This window comes from Ranitomeya imitator, chromosome 6 (genome assembly GCF_032444005.1).
Source record: "Ranitomeya imitator isolate aRanImi1 chromosome 6, aRanImi1.pri, whole genome shotgun sequence".
Classification (NCBI taxonomy): domain Eukaryota; kingdom Metazoa; phylum Chordata; class Amphibia; order Anura; family Dendrobatidae; genus Ranitomeya; species Ranitomeya imitator.
The window spans coordinates 9,797,222-9,811,865 of NC_091287.1; the positions used below are offsets into that span (position 1 = coordinate 9,797,222).

The 14,644-nt window shown below is 48.3% G+C and overlaps 1 protein-coding gene across 1 annotated transcript in view; it reads left to right on the forward strand.

Moving 5' to 3' along the window:
- The first annotated feature begins 4,676 nt into the window (after positions 1-4,676).
- Positions 4,677-14,644, forward strand: part of LOC138641609 (oocyte zinc finger protein XlCOF7.1-like) — a 95,232-nt gene continuing 85,264 nt past the window's right edge. Inside the window, exon 1 of the mRNA XM_069729125.1 lies at positions 4,677-4,951. The gene's annotated coding sequence lies outside the window, so the exon portion shown is untranslated. The remainder of the gene's footprint in view (positions 4,952-14,644) is intronic.

Genomic DNA, 14,644 nt, shown 5'->3' on the forward strand with positions numbered 1-14,644 from the left:
GCTGAGGACCCTGGAAGAGGACCAGAAGGCGAAGTGGACTGAGTCCGTCCCTGAATTGGTGTGGGCGTATAACAATTGGAAACACAGCACCACCAGATTCACCCCCTACTCTTTGTTCTTTGGCCAACCCGGGAAGGGGCAGGCAGAGCTGGCGCTGGAACCCGAGGAGGACTACCCACGCACGGGCATGTACTCCTGGGTTCAAGAACATCGTCGTCGGCTGCGGACAATTCAACGTCTAGTGCAGAACCGGCTGCAACAATTGGAGCATCCCCAGGTAGCTCCTCAAAAGGGGACAGCCCTGCGGCCTGGTGACCGAGTCTTAGTGAGGGAAAAGCGCCCACACAACAAACTAGATTACCGATGGGAGAAAAGGCCGTACCGAGTGAAGCGGCGGCTCGGCAACGGGGGTCCCATTTATGTGGTCCAGTGTTATGATAAGGTAATTCAGTACCACAATGGACATAGAGGTCCGAGCACATACAGTGACCTGACAATAACCCAAAAACATAGAACGAGCTCTGAGACGTGGGAACTCTGCTGACCGCAATCCCTAATCCTCTCCAACCACACTAGAGGCAGCCGTGGATTGCGCCTAACGCTCCCTATGCAACTCGGCACAGCCTGAGAAACTAGCTAGCCTGAAGATAGAAAATAAGCCTACCTTGCCTCAGAGAAATACCCCAAAGGAAAAGGCAGCCCCCACATATAATGACTGCGAGTAAAGATGAAAAGACAAACGTAGAGATGAAATAGATTTAGCAAAGTGAGGCCCGACTTTCTGAACAGAGCGAGGATAGGAAAGGTAACTTTGCGGTCAACACAAAACCCTACAAAAACCACGCAAAGGGGGCAAAAAGACCCTCCGTCCGAACTAACGGCACGGAGGTACACCCTCTGCGTCCCAGAGCTTCCAGCAAGCAGGAAAAAACAAATAGACAAGCTGGACAGAAAAAACTGCAAACAAAATAGCAAAGAGGAACTTAGCTATGCAGAGCAGCAGGCCACAGGAACGATCCAGGAGGAAACAGGTCCAATACTAGAACATTGACTGGAGGCCAGGATCAAAGCACTAGGTGGAGTTAAATAGAGCAGCACCTAACGACTTCACCACATCACCTGAGGAAGGAAACTCAGAAGCCGCAGTACCACTTTCCTCCACCAACGGAAGCTCACAGAGAGAATCAGCCGAAGTACCACTTGTGACCACAGGAGGGAGCTCTGCCACAGAATTCACAACAGTCCAGCCCGAAATGGAAGAGGGGACTCCCACCCGCACACTGCACAGGAATATGTTGCGTCCATGTTTGTCTCGAGATCCTGAATCAGTCCAATTGGCTCCAGCGCCCCCACCGGCTGCGCCAGTGATCAATGTAGATGTGGAAGACGAGGAAGACTCCCAATCTCTTCCAAGGAACCCAGTAACAGGGCTGGTGCCTGAAACTACCAACGTATCGGAGGAAGCCTCGACTCCTCCCATAGCAGTTGATACCACCGCCCCTTTTGATTTGAGACGCTCTGAACGTTCAACGGCTGGTGTACCCCCTGTTCGCTACAATCAGGATGAGTTCATCTGGCAGCAGATGTGCAAGGACTGGAAGATTGCCAACAGGAACTCCTGAAGATCTCGCCCGTGGAATGGTTAGCAAAAAGAGGAGGGTAATGTAAGGAAGTGAAACACAGGAAGAGTCTGGGGGCGGTTACCTTCTCGGCTCTGTGCCTGGAACCATTGAGCTGTGCTGCAGGTTCCCCAGGGGACAGACTTAGAGACTGGGACAGGAAGGAAGCGGACAGAGAGCGGGAAAGGCACGCACGCAAGGGACAGAGGAGCGTGAGCAGCGGTCAGAGCAGGGTGCAGCTGCGCTCCGGGAGAGAGAGAGCTCCTGGTCTGAGTACAAATAGAGGGAGATTGCCCAGAAAGACTGCAGCATGTGAGTACATGAAAGCGGACTCTGCTGTGATGGAAAGGGGCGCTTTGAGACCCGTGTAGAGACATTGGCCTGTGCAGACTTCGACCCCCTGGTCCCCGCGGTATCAGTACAGAGACAGTGATTCCTGGTACAGAGACTTAACAGTGTAGAGCCCCTGATTCCTGGTACAGTGACTTAACAGTGCAGAGCCCCTGATTCCTGGTACAGAGACTTAACAGTGCAGAGCCCCTGATTCCTGGTACAGAGACTTAACAGTGCAGAGCCACTGATTCCTGGCTGTGCTGTAAAAGCTAAAGACTCAGAGCCTGTGCATACCACATTAACTCCCGAAACCCCAGGCAGCAGGCTCCTAGAGACTATTCAGCCCATGGACAACAGAGGGACGACAAGTGCCGCTGTTTCTCGGCGCGTACGTAGGAGAAGACGACCCTTCAAGCAAGTCCTCATCAGACTGATAAGTGTTCTTTTCTCAAGAAATCTTGCTTACTTCGGTTGCATTGCTTGACTCCCATATTTTTGCACTGTTTTATTGCTAGTTATTTTCCATTGCTTCCTCCCTGCGAGGAGAACCTGTTTCCTGTTATTAAACCCCTCAACTGTTGGTCTGTCTGTTCCATGGTGACATACTCAGTACCTGCATACTATTACACTCCCACAGGCAGGGGTCCAGAGTACACACAGAGGCTTTTTGGCACAGTACTCCCACAGGTGGGGGTGCAGACTACACACAGAGGCTTTTTGGCATAGTTCTCCCACAGGCAGGGGTCCAGAGTACACACAGTGGCTTTTTGGCACAGTACTCCCACAGGTGGGGGTGCAGACTACACAAAGAGGCTTTTTGGCATAGTACTCCCACAGGCAGGGGTCCAGAGTACACACAGAGGCTTTTTGACACAGTACTCCCACAGGTGGGGGTGCAGAATACACACGGAGGCTTTTTGGCATAGTACTCCCACAGGCAGGGGTCCAGAGTACACACAGAGGTTTCTTTGGAACACTACTCCAACAGGCAGGGATGCAGAATACACATACAGGCTTTTTGGCACAGTACACACACACACACAGGCTTTTTTGCAGTGTGCGCACCCACAGAACCTATCATTGTCCCTCATTCGAGCGGCATCCTATTCCTAAGTTAAGCAGAGTAAAATAGTGGCGGCCTACGTGATCCAGCATTTATGCAGGCTGGGTCACGTTGTGTGCTGGCTAATCACAGCCATGCCAGTACTTGGTATGGATTGTGATGGCTCCGGAAGAGCCCACAGCTTAAAAGCTTGTTGATTGGCTGAGATGCCAACAGGGCATTTGATAAATAGTCCATGTTTGGGGTTTAGTACCGGACAGTAGGTGTTTGGTATGATCCCCAAACTTTAGAGTTCGAGTTCACTCATCACTACTGGTGACCCTCTCTATAGTACTGAGGGGCTGGTGACCTCTGCTTGGGGGGTTCCCATATTACAGAAGTTCTTTCTCTCCTAATTTATTGTCTCCTGCACAAAGCTGAGAATATCCCCCCTGCCCCCACCTGATGGCTCCAGACAGCTGCACTCTCACCCCCATCATCCTCAGTGGCTGTCAGGAGACTCCTTGTGTTCCCATCCCTGTGCAGCTGTCAGGAGTCAATCAAGAAGAGGAGCGTCCCCCCAATCTTCAGATTTCTCTTGACTCAGGAGCAGTCAGTGCCGCTGTGTGCCATCCTCCAGCACTAAGCAGCCTCTCCAGGACCCCGCTGTCTGCCGTCCTCCAGCACTAAGCAGCCTCTCCAGGACCTCGCTGTCTGCCGTCCTCCAGCACTAAGCAGCCTCTCCAGGACCCCGCTGTCTGCCATCCTCCAGCACTAAGCAGCCTCTCCAGGACCCCGCTGTCTGCCGTCCTCCAGCACTAAGCAGCCTCTCCAGGACCTCGCTGTCTGCCGTCCTCCAGCACTAAGCAGCCTCTCCAGGACCTCGCTGTCTGCCGTCCTCCAGCACTAAGCAGCCTCTCCAGGACCCCGCTGTCTGCCGTCCTCCAGCACTAAGCAGCCTCTCCAGGACCCCGCTGTCTGCCGTCCTCCAGCACTAAGCAGCCTCTCCAGGACCCCGCTGTCTGCCGTCCTCCAGCACTAAGCAGCCTCTCCAGGACCCCGCTGTCTGCCGTCCTCCAGCACTAAGCAGCCTCTCCAGGACCCCGCTGTCTGCCGTCCTCCAGCACTAAGCAGCCTCTCCAGGACCCCGCTGTCTGCCGTCCTCCAGCACTAAGCAGCCTCTCCAGGACCTCGTTGTCTGCCGTCCTCCAGCACTAAGCAGCCTCTCCAGGACCCCGCTGTCTGCCGTCCTCCAGCACTAAGCAGCCTCTCCAGGACCCCGCTGTCTGCCGTCCTCCAGCACTAAGCAGCCTCTCCAGGACCCCGCTGTCTGCCGTCCTCTAGCACTAAGCAGCCTCTCCAGGACCCCGCTGTCTGCCGTCCTCCAGCACTAAGCAGCCTCTCCAGGACCCCGCTGTCTGCCGTCCTCCAGCACTAAGCAGCCTCTCCAGGACCCCGCTGTCTGCCGTCCTCCAGCACTAAGCAGCCTCTCCAGGACCCCGCTGTCTGCCGTCCTCCAGCACTAAGCAGCCTCTCCAGGACCCCGCTGTCTGCCGTCCTCTAGCACTAAGCAGCCTCTCCAGGACCCCGCTGTCTGCCGTCCTCCAGCACTAAGCAGCCTCTCCAGGACCCCGCTGTCTGCCGTCCTCCAGCACTAAGCAGCCTCTCCAGGACCCCGCTGTCTGCCGTCCTCCAGCACTAAGCAGCCTCTCCAGGACCTCGCTGTCTGCCGTCCTCCAGCACTAAGCAGCCTCTCCAGGACCCCGCTGTCTGCCGTCCTCCAGCACTAAGCAGCCTCTCCAGGACCCCGCTGTCTGCCGTCCTCCAGCACTAAGCAGCCTCTCCAGGACCCCGCTGTCTGCCGTCCTCCAGCACTAAGCAGCCTCTCCAGGACCCCGCTGTCTGCCATCCTCCAGCACTAAGCAGCCTCTCCAGGACCCCGCTGTCTGCCGTCCAGGTAATTCCCCGTCCTCCACCTTCTTAGTTGTTGGCTCCTGGGATTGTGAGTAATATATGAAGAGGGGGGTGAGGACTTATTCATGCTGATGACATATTGTAACCGCGGGGCCCTTCTTTTTTATGTGGCTGCACCCTCCTCTGTTACTGTATGTGGCAGGACACCAAACCTCACATGGCGGGGGATGGGGGTCTATAGTGTTTGCTGAATAACATCAGAGTCGGAGGACACAGACCGTTGTGAGGGAATTAGCAGAATTCAGCAGGGCGGCAGCTAAAGGGTTAAGGTGGGGGAATTTCTCCAGACCCCCATACACATGGGCATATGTTTTCGATAAGGGAGGGAAGAAGCAGCGGGCAGACATCTCTAGTACTGGGGAGAGCTGGGGGTGGAGAGTTGTATCTGGAGAAACGAGGAAAAACATCCCAAAAATTGTCCCCGAGACCCTGACAAATGTCTCGTGTCCCTTCCCTTGTATATGGGGGCGCCACATAACGAGCTGCTTGTAAATATCTCTGCCTGTCACCGCCGTAGCCCCCCACATGTATACACACAGGACTCTGACCACTCAGTATATAGTGTATATAATATGTGCAGAAATCCTGCTCCTATCCTGTATATTGTGAGCCCTCGCGGGCAGGGTCCTCATTCCTCCTGTACCAGTTATGACTTGTATTGTTTAAGATTATTGTACTTGTTTTCATTATGTATACCCCTCCTCACATGTAAAGCGCCATGGAATAAATGGCGCTATAACAATAAATAATAATAATAATAATAATAGTATACTGGGTGTAATTCTCAGTATCTGTATTATTCTCTATATACAGTTGCTTGTGAAAATATTCTACCAGCCCCCACTGCCCCCCACCCCGCTGACATTTTTTGTGTTTTGTTACCTCACAACCGGGAATGTCACTTGTTTGCATCAGTTCATGTACAGAACATGCCGACAACTGTGAACATTCGGTTTTCTTTTATTTTCTGAAGCAAACAACAAATAGGACAAAATAACTGAAAGCTTCAGTGTGCAAAACTATTCACCCCCTAAAGTCAGTATTTTGTAGAGCCTCCTTTTGTGGCAATTACAGCTACATGTCGCTTTGGATAAGTCTCTATGAGATTTCCACATCTTGCCATTGGGATTTTTGCCCATTCCTCAAGGCAAAACTAATCCAGGTCCTTCAAGTTAGATGGTTTACTCAGGTGAACATCGATCTTCACATCTGACCACAGATTCTCCATTGGATTAAGGTCGGGGCTTTGAGTAGGTCACTCCAAAACATTTACATATTTCCCCTTACACCACTCGAGTGTTGCTTTAGCAGTATGCTTTGGGTCATTGTCTTGTTGGAAGGTTAACCTCCGTCCCAGTCTCAAAACACTGACAGCCTACAACAGATTTTGCTCAAGAATATCCCTGTATTTCGCACCAACCATCTTCCTCTCAACTTGGACCATTTTCCCTGTCCTTGTTGCCAAAAAACATCCCCACAGCGTGATGATCCTACTACCATGTTTCACTGTGGGGATGGTGTTCTTGAGGTGATTCATTTATTTATTTTACTCATTTATGTAGTGCCATTAATTCCACAGCACTTTACAGACATTATCGGCACTGTCCCTGATGGGGCTCACAATCTAAATTCCCTATCAGTATGTCTTTGGAATGTGGGAGAAAACTGGAGAACCCGGAGGAAACCCACACAAACATGGGGAGAACATACAAACTCTTGCAGATGTTGTCCTTGGTGGGATTTGAATCCAGGACCCCAGCGCTGCAAGGCTGCTGTGATAACCTCTGAGCCACAGTGCCGCGTGTCGTGCCATGATGAGCCATGTTGTTTTAATGCCAGACATAGCATTTACCTTGGTGGACAAAAAGTTCAATTTTTGTCTCCTCCGACCACAGCACCTTCCACAAGATATAATTAGGGGAGTCTCTCACATGTCTTTTGACAATCTCAAAATAAGCCTTACAATTTTTGCTTGGAAGTAAAGACTTTTTTTCTGCTCACTCTTCCTTAAAGGGACTCTGTCACCTGAATTTGGCGGGACTGGTTTTGGGTCATATGGGCGGAGTTTTGGGGTGTTTGATTCACCCTTTCCTTACCCGCTGGCTGCATGCTGGCTGCAATATTGGATTGAAGTTCATTCTCTGTCCTCCATAGTACACGCCTGCGCAAAGCAATCTTGCCTTGTGCAGACATGTACTATGGAGGACAGAGAATGAACTTCAATCCAATATTGCAGCCAGCATGCAGCCAGCGGGTAAGGAAAGGGTGAATCAAACACCCCAAAACTCCGCCCATATGACCCAAAACCAGTCCCGCCAAATTCAGGTGACAGGTTCCCTTTAAAGTCACCTCTATGGAGTGTACAGTTCATTGTGGTCGTTTGGACTGGTACTCCAGTCTCTGCTTGGGAACTCTGCAGTTCTTTCAGGGTTACCTTTGGTCTCTGTGCTGCTTCTCTGAATAATGCCCTTCTTGCCTGGACTGAGAGTTTTGGTGTGTGACCATCACTTGGCAAGTTTGTTGTGATACCATGTTCTTTCCAAATGATGATAATGGATTGGATGGTGCTCCAGGAATCATCAGAGATTGGAATATTTTTTATAACCCAAACCTAACTTGTACTTCTCAACAACTTTGTCCCTGACTTGTTTGGAGATCTCCTTGGCCTTCATGGTGTTGTTTGGTTAGTGGTGTGTTGTGAATTCTGTTGTCGAACTCCCTCGTGTGGTCGTGAATGGTACTTCGGCGAGTTCTGTCCATGGACTCCCTCTGGTGGCTGTGAGTGAAGCTGGTGCTTCTGAGGTTCCTTGCACAGGTGACGTGGTTTATCCTTTGGTTGGCTGCTCTATTTAACTCCACTCAGATTGTTACTCCATGCCAGCTGTCAATGTTCCTGCAGTGGTTCAGTTCGCTTTTGGATCTTTCTGGTGACCTGTCTTCTCCAGCAGAAGCTAAGTTCCTGATAGTTATTATTTGTTCATTGTTTCCTTGTCCAGCTGGTTATCTTGATTTGTCTTGCTAGCTGGAAGCTCTGGGATGCAGAGTGGCACCTCCGCACCGTGAGTCGGTGCGGAGGTCTTTTTGCACACTCTGCGTGGTCTTTTGTAGTTTTTGTGCTGACCGCAAAGATACCTTTCCTATCCTCTGTCTGTTTAGTAAGTCTGGCCTCCCTTTGCTGAAACCTGTTTCATTTCTGCGTTTGTGACTTCATCTTACTCACAGTCAATATATGTGGGGGGCTGCCTTTTCCTTTGGGGAATTTCTCTGAGGCAAGGTAGGCTTTATTTTCTATCTCTAGGGCTAGCTAGCTCTTAGGCTGTGAAAGAGGCGTCTAGGGAGAGTCAGGAACACTCCACGGCTATTTCTAGTGTGTGTGATAGGATTAGGGGTTGCGGTCAGCAGAGCTCCCACATCCCAGAGCTTGTCCTGTGTGAGTTTAACTATCAGGTCGTGCCGGGTGCTCCTAACCACCAGGTCATAACAGTGGTGCCACTTGTTAATCGTCTTGCAACCTCTATGGCCTTTCAGAAAAGGTAACAAGTACCATATTTTTCGGACTATAAGACACACTTTTTTCCTCCAAAAATGTGGAGGAAAATGGGGGGGGGTGTCTTATAGTCCAGATGAACTGGCTCTGGCTATGGCGGGGAGGTGGGGGAGCGGTTTTGGCGGAGCAGGGGGTCGCAGAGGCAGGAGCCGGCTGCTGTGGCTAACTCCTGTGCCAGCTGAGAGAAATGAATATTCACTGAATTCCACACCCATTGGGATGGAGAGCAATGAATATTCATTTCTCATTAATGGCATCCTGGTATGATTGGCCCCCACCCCGGTCCTGGTATGATTGGTCCCATCCTTTCCTTATCCTGGTATGATTGGCCCCCACCCCCATCCTGGTATGCTTGGCCCCATCAGAAAACATTGAAAAAATCATTATGCTTACCTTCCCGGTGCTCCCTCCCAGCACACTGTTCCAATGCAATGTTTATGCTTGTAAGCAGTGCATGGCAGAGCCCTCATGCACTGCTTGCAAGCTGAAGGGCAGCTGAAGGAATACTCAATGCTCTACACACCAGGACTGTGTGCACGCAAAGCAGTGAGTATTCATTGCTCTCTAGCAAGCACAGTGGCAGCGGGAGACTTCCTGTTGCGGCCGGCAGTCACGTGTGCCGCTACTTAAGAGAATTGAATATTCACCCCATTTCATGAATATTCATTTCTCTTAAGTATTGGCACATGTGACCATCAGCTGCAGCAACAAGTCTCCAGCTGACACTGTGCTCACTACTGAAGAGCAATGAATACACACTGCTTTGCGCTCACACAGTCCCGGCGTGCAGAGCATTGAGTATTCCGGCAGCTGCCCTTCAGCCTGCGAGCAGCGCATGATGTCCTTGCCAAGTTGTGCTTACAAGCATAAAGCAGTTGCTGGCATCGGAGCAGGATGCTGTGAGGGCACGTCATGAAGTTAAGTGTAATGGTTTGTTTTTTTAATGTTTTCTGATGGGGCCGTGCATACTAGGATGGGGTGGTGGTCAATCATAAGGATGGGGACATGCATACCAGGAGCAGGGTTTGGGGCCAATCATACCAGAAAAAGGATGGGGTCAATGATACCATGGTAAGGATGGGACCATGTATACCTGCATGGGGGCCATTCATACCAGGTTAACAATAGGGCCCTGTATACCAAGATAGAGATGGGGCCATGCATACTAAGATGAGATGGGGACCCTGAATTCCAGGATATGGATGATTGAGCCATGCATACCAAGATAGGGATGAGGGAGCCATACAAATCAGAGTAGGGATGAGGGGGACCATGCATGCCAGGATAGGGTTAAGTGGGGCATGCATACCAGGATGGGGATGAGAGAGCCATGCATACCAGGATGGGGATGAGGGAGCCATGCATACCAGGATAGGGTTGAGGGGCCATGTGCCTCAGGATGGGGATGAGGGGACCATATATACTAGGATAAGGGTATTAAGTTCAAAATTGACCACATTTTTTGCTTCAATTTCCTTTTTCCTGATTTCCCTGATCCACACAGTCTGTGATTCCATCATTGAAGGAAATTAGATTAGTCTGGCATGACTTGTTTGCTACATACCCATGCTGGTTCTGGTTACTTACTGTATTCTTATCCAAATACTTACATAAATGCTGTTTAATAATTTGTTCAAAGATCTTTCCAGGCATAGAAGAAAGTCTTACTGGCCTGCAATTTCCTGGCTCCATCTTCTTTTCTTTTTGGAAGATAGGGACATCATTTACCCTTCTCCAATGTTCTGTGACTTATTCTGTTCTCCAGGATTTCTCAAAGATTCTTGCTAGTGCTTCTGCAATTTCCTCTTTCAGTCCCCTAGGATCCAAGAAATATTATTTTTCCTTGCTGAGAGTGACATGTTAAGCATGTCGTGTTGAGAAGACTTAAAGCCAGAATGGTCCTCTGGGAAATGTGCAAATTGTCATAAAGATAGATGACTAGAACTCTAGTACCACCTATTGGAAGTAGCAATCCTAAAAGTCAATGTCAACCCTTTAACGAGCCTTGTTACATAACTTAGGATAAAAGCCAAACCAGAATCTCAATTTGCAGATACTGTGTTTCGGGGTACTGCCCCTCATCAGTGCAAAGTGTGAGATCTGGTTTGGCTATATGAGAGGGATCCAAAAAGTGTAATTTCTCCTTGCGGCGAGTGACATGTAAAGCATGCTGAAATGAGGAGACTAAAAGCCGCAATGCTCCTCTGGGAAATATGCAAATTGTCTCTTCAGACAGGAAGAGGACTAGAACTCTAGTGCCACCTATTGGAAGCACCAATCCTAAAAGTCAGTGCCGACCCTTTAACGAGCCTTGTGACATAACTAAGTTAGGTTCCTCTCTGAAGAGACAATTTGCATAGTCCCCTAAGATGTAATTCATCTGGACCAGCAGATGTAAATTCATGTAAATTAGCTAAGTGTACACCATCTCTCTGTTTATTGATAGTGTGGATTCTTTTATTCCTTTGATGGCACCATGAAGATCAGTTGATGTTACAATTACTTTCTGAGAGAAAACAAATGCAAAATAGGAATTTACAATTTCGGCCTTCTCAACATCATTTTTTACCACTTCACCCTTTTCATCCTGTAAAAATCCTATAGCATGTTTGACTTTACTTTTTACATACCCCCCCAAATCCTTTCTTATTGCTTTTGACATGTCTTACAAGCCTTAATTCATTGTCCGCTTTAGATAATCTGATTCGTGCCCTGCAGGTTCTGCAGACAGCATTATATTCTTCTTTAGATATGCCTCCCTCTTTCCATTTGTTACACATTTCATTCTTACTTTTTAACATGTGTATAAGTTCTGTGTTCATCCTTCCTGGTTTCCTTAAATGCTTTCTATTCTTCCCTCTTTTAGAGATTGTTAACGATTGTGCTTTGAGAATTTCATTTTTCAAAAATCTCCCATCCTTCTTGGACATTTCTGTCCTTGAGAACATCCGGCCATTGTGTAATAATTATAGGGGATAACTCAGGAGACTCTTTGCGTGGAACAAGACAACTACAGGACACAGTTTTATAAGTGGTAAAGTCTATATTATCACACGGTGATTCAAACAGGTGCAGAGACAAACTCAAGTCCACAACACTTGGTGTAAATATTAAACGCATCTTAGCAGTCTATAGGAAACTTCAGAGGAAAATGCAATCAAGCAGAAAGTCTATGAAGCACAATTATTCTTGAGGATACTTGACACGAATAAGTCCTTGCTTAGTCCAGACACAGATAGATATGCTTGTAAGGCAGTTCAAATAATATCTTAGCTCAACCAGGGAGGCCTCGTTAATAGTCTCAGGTTCTTGCAGAGCAGCAAACAGCTTACATGTATATAGCATCCGAAAAAAAGGAGTCACTAAACTGCCACTTAGAGTATAAAAAATAACACCATTTATTTATAACCTTATAAAAAAGCTCAATACACAGACATATAAATAGAGTAACTATTGTGAATTACGAATAGGGTAACAAGACCAACCAACACAACCAAATCAACGGCTTGAGGTCTCAGGTTCACTAGAAGCACATGTATAATGAATAGTGTTCCATAACTAGTCCAACTAAGGACCCGTGGAAATAAATAAATCTAAATAAACATACAAGACTGGACCTCACCCATGTCAGCCGAGTTGTGTAGGTAGTCACGCCAGCCCCTACGCGCGTTTCGCGTAGGCTTCTTCCGGGGGCTGTACAGCGTGTGTCCCTAGCAAGGTATATAAAGAGCCACCGCACCTGAAGCTCGTAACGGGGCTCAAACGTCGGCGCATGCGCATGCGGCTACAGCGCCGGAACTAGCATCACAGCCCGGCCTTCCGGGCAAAGCGACGAGCCAGGGAGCCATAACCATGGCAACCATGACTCATACGCTAACCCAATGGAAGCCTGCGGCGATGCACCGTCACGCCGCGGCCACAGTCATGCGCACAAGCCCCAGCCCAGAGAACAAAGAGAGCGGATACAAGTACGTAGTGCATAATATAAGAGAAATACAAAAACTGAGTGTTCTAAAGTGTCAAGTGCATGTGCAAAATAAATACAGAATAAATGCATACCTCCCTGGTAAATATTGCAGTATATAATATAAAAAAAATACACAAAAATAGTACAAATAATAATAGCAAAACAGTGACGCAAAGTAGTCCAGAGCTTGATAAAGTTCTCCAGGGAAATGTGAAAGATAGTGGATATATATTTAGTTCTCGCTTTCACTGTCTCATAAAAGGGTGCCGTGGACATCAAAGACAATAGTAATTCCATCATGAGAAACTAAAATAAAATATAAAGCAAAAAATGAATGAATAAAATATGACAAGACACACAAAGACAAATAAAATCTAAATCCAGATATAACTACAGATATTACTCCTAGAGAAACGAAGCAAAGCTATTCTGCTCGTTGAGACCAAAGGGGACTGTTGTATTGAGAACGTTAATCCACCTGCACTCGCGCTGAAAAAGCATGCGTTTAGAATCACCGCCTCTGATGCCCGTGTGGATTCTGTCAATACCCCACACTTTCAACTCATTAGGATTGCAGTTGTGTTTTTCCCGAAAGTGTCTAGGGATAGTCTTTAAGGTACCCACATCGTTAACATCCTTAGCAGCAATGATCTCTCTTACGTGCTCTCGTGTTCTCACACGCAGTTCTCGAGAGGTAAGCCCTATGTATATAAGGTCACACGTGCATTTTGCATAGTAGATAACAAACACACTTTTACACGAGATAAATTCTCGGATTTTGAATTCATGTGACCCATCTGAGAATGTGAACGATGTGGCTCGCTGATGCTTCTTACACGCCATGCAATCCCTACATGGGAAGAAACCCACTCTTGGTTTATTGGCTCCAAAAATGGTAGGGGATTTAGCCACATAGTGACTCCTGACAAGTATGTCACGCAGATTTTGGCTCCGCCTAGCCGTCATCATTGGATTTGCTGATAGATGCTGATTGAGGACAGGATCCATCCTCAGAACAGACCAATGTCTCGAAAGGATAGATCGTATCTCATCCCAGTTTGAGTTAAAGGTTGTAATAAATCTAGTCATCCCTTGTTGTCCGTTCTTACCCCCTTTCTTTTTACCAGACACATGATCAAGTTGGTCCTGTGATAATAGAGACATCCTCTCGGTATGTTTGGCCCTCTTGTAGCCTTTTTTAACGCATCTTTTACTGTATCCACGTTCATTAAATCTCTCCCCAAGGTCCACTGCCTGACGCTCAAAAGCCTCATTCGTAGTACAGATTCTCCTCATTCGGAGAAATTGACCAACAGGTACAGCTCTGATGGTAGATCCGGTATGTGCGGAAGATGCGTGAAGTAACGCATTTACAGAAGTTTCCTTCCTGTACACATCCGTCCCCAATGTACCATCAGGCTGTACCTGTATCTTCAAGTCAAGAAACGAAATTTCCTTAGGGTGCCAGGAGTAGGTTAATCTGATGTTGAAATCATTGCGGTTCAACCTGGACATGAACAGATCCAGCTCACTGACCGATCCCTGCCAAATAAAAAAGACATCATCTATAAAGCGGTACCATCCAAGGATCTGGGGGGCGGCATGTGCGTCCACTGGAAAAATTTCCCTCTCCCAAAACCCCAAAAATAAATTTGCATACGAGGGCGCACATGCCGCCCCCATCGCGGTCCCACGCTTTTGCAGGAAAAAACGGTCCTTAAACGTAAAAAAATTATGTTCCAGGATGAACCGCAATAAGTCCAACACCAGATCCCTGACATCCGGATCCACATTACTGGATTCCAGGAAGAATCCTGCAGCCCTCATGCCATCCTCGTGATCGATACACGTGTAAAGTGTTTCCACGTCGGCCGTCACGAGGAGCATGTCGGGTTCAATCTGCAGGCCATCCAACCGTCTCGAGAACTGCGTGTGAGAACACGAGAGCACGTAAGAGAGATCATTGCTGCTAAGGATGTTAACGATGTGGGTACCTTAAAGACTATCCCTAGACACTTTCGGGAAAAACACAACTGCAATCCTAATGAGTTGAAAGTGTGGGGTATTGACAGAATCCACACGGGCATCAGAGGCGGTGATTCTAAACGCATGCTTTTTCAGCGCGAGTGCAGGTGGATTAACGTTCTCAATACAACAGTCCC